Source organism: Ursus maritimus, unplaced genomic scaffold (assembly GCF_017311325.1).
Source record: "Ursus maritimus isolate PB19 unplaced genomic scaffold, ASM1731132v1 scaffold_8, whole genome shotgun sequence".
In the NCBI taxonomy this organism is placed as follows: Eukaryota; Metazoa; Chordata; class Mammalia; order Carnivora; family Ursidae; genus Ursus; species Ursus maritimus.
Genome location: NW_024426996.1, coordinates 81,622,250 through 81,625,124, shown reverse-complemented (window position 1 = coordinate 81,625,124; position 2,875 = coordinate 81,622,250).

Below are 2,875 nucleotides of genomic sequence, written 5' to 3'. Positions count from 1 at the left end.
TGTCCCTCCAGCCCCTCCCGCTCCCGCCCCCTTCGCGTTGTCAAACTAGGGCCCGGCCTTGTGTCCCCGCGAGAGGCGGGGCCGGCGGCCCCTGGGTCGCTCATTAGAAGTGGGCTCGAAAATGAGGGAGGCGGGACGGCCCTCCCGCCCCCGCCCCCCAAAATGGGGACCGAAGAATCCTACAAACAGCAGGCGGCCTACGTAAAAATCGATACCCTTCAAGTAAGGGGACACATGACGGCAAACTCTTCTATCCCCACGCCCGGAGAAATAAGAAGCCCCTCGGTCCGGGTCTTTATTTGCGCATATTTATCTACAGCTGCGATGTTTGCACCACAGGGCCCTGCGGCCCTCGGAAGGACCGGCCGCGTCCGGCGTCCGAGGGTAAGACCACCTTTGCTCCTCGGCAGCGCCCTCCCCCCTCTTCCCGCCGCAGAGCCGGCGAGCGCTGGCCGCTGGTGGGACCCAGGTGGAGCCGGCGGTGGGAGCGCGCGCGAGAGGGTCTTCAGGGTGTGAGGCTGTATGTGGTGGGTGTGAGTGTGCGCGCGGGCGTGTGCATGAGCGGCGTGCGCGCCACCTCACGCTGCGGTCCCCGGAGCCCGCTCCGCACACAAGGACGGGTCCTTTGCAATTACCGCGGGCAATGATCCTTTGGAAGCAGAAATTAAAAGTTGGGAGAAATAATGGGGGACCAATCGGCTGTAATTTGGGCCAAGCTCGGACATGCTGAGCCTCAGGGAGGCTGGGACTAGGGGGGGAGGCAAGGCCTCCCCTCTCCCAGCCCATCCCCTCCCCCGCATGCTGGTCCATCCCGAGATTCTAATCAGACCCACAACACTGTGTCCTTCCTTGCCAGGACTTGATTATTCTTTATCTTTAAATTATAAATCACCTCTGGGGGAAGGAGGGTGGATAATCTCTCATCACAGGGAGGTAATTATCTCCTTCCCGCCCCCACCTTCCTGGCGGGACTCAGGCTCTCTCTACCCCTCCCCCAGCTAAGTTTGAATATAGATGTGCACACCCCATTCACACACACACACACACACACACTCATTCAGCAGCACACACCACATACAATCTCAGTTTCATTCATGAGCACCTCGCGCACCATCTCAGGCGCGTGACCCACAAATGCATTCGCTCCCTGCAGTCGGCCTCACCAAGGCCCACCAGCTCTGCACGAGTCTCAGTCCCCTCTTTAACTCTCTACATGAGGAGGGCACGAGGGCCCCTGCCTGCCCAGCCCCTGAGCTGCCACTCTGCTCCTCGGAGTCACAGGGCGAGGTGCCCTAGGGCAGGTCCCGAGTGCAGACCTCTGACCTGGCTCTGGGCGGTTGAGATTCAGCGCGGCCTAGAGCATCGTAACCCCCGCATGAGCGTGCTCACACTCCGTGCCACACAGGGTCTGTCCCTACCTACCCCGGGTCCCCAGGGGAGGCACAAACATGGCAGTCACTACCCCCACCCCCTGCTGGTGGGCAGGCGCTGGGTGTGGGTCTGCTCTCACCCCCATTATACACAGCAGACACCTGCAGGTGAGGAAGAAAAATGTGAGGCCTCTTGGTACAACCTTCATTCAACACAAACACACATAAAATGATGTTTTCCATAATGTAGATGTAGTGTAATGTATGGTATCACTAACACATAGTAAATAGAATACAGTATATTAAATATGATATGTAATAAGCATAATAAAAAGACATATTGTAATATACAACCAAACATACACACTCAGCGCAGCAGGATGTACTCCCTGCTGAGAGGAGGGGGCTGGCTCGGGGCTGAGTGCTACTTGGACAAAAAATGCTGTGACTGTCCTGGAGTTTGCAGGTGCCAAGATTCTCCTCCTTGATTCTCCTCTCCCCTCTTCCCTGCCCTGAACTGTCTAATGGGAGCTGCAGCGGTCAGAGTAATGAACTGCAGAGTCTGACCCAGGGCAGCAGGGGCAGGGCAATGGGGTGTGAGGGGAGGCCTCCAGCGCTACATAGGGAACCTTGGGGCATGTTCCCATGCGAAGAGGGGGTGCTATGTGAGGACGTGTCAGTAAGATCATGGCACCTGCTCCTGCCCCACCCTCCCCATCTCTAAAAAACAACCCAAGTCATGGGGACGCACGGCACCCGTCCTACTCTCTCAGATACCCAGGAACACCACTTCTCCCCCCCCCAACTTCAACTCAGAACGTCCAGGGCTATAAAGACGTCCTTTCGCTCCTAATCACGATTGATTGTCAATTAGACCCTCATTTGCGCAATCTTTGCCCATCTGCCATATCGGGTTATCTCCAAGTCACCAGCTTCACTTGCGGGGCCCCAGGTGGGCACTGACAGGTGAAATCAGTGCCTGAGATAGGGATGCCCCTGCCTACCCAGTGGACAGGAGACACCCCTTTATTGCTAAGCCTCCACTCACTGCACATCAGCAGGACCAGATGGGGTCATTGGCAGCCTGGGGGAGGGGCTGCACCAAAGCAGGAACCAACATGGAACAAGTGTAGAAATCTGGGGGAGGGGCTGGTGATACAATGTCTTAGAAGTGGCCCAGGGAAAAGTTGTGGGTGAGGGCTGAGATTATGCAGAAAAGGAAGGGGAGGTTTTTGAGGGAGAGGGACTGGGGAGAGCATCCAGCCGTTTCAATCCATGGCCATGTCCTCTCCCCAACATCAGAGTTCTTGAAAGTTTGGGGTGCACAAGAGCAGGAGGGGCATCCCACAACTGCCACTAACTTATCATGTGTTTGTGAACTCCCTCCTCAAAGTTTTCTTCTGTCAGTTATGGGGGTTGGAGTCTATGTGATCTTTAAGGTCCGTATACCTTCCCCTTGTGAGTTGAATGGCAACACGATCACAGCCCTCATTGTGCATGAGGGT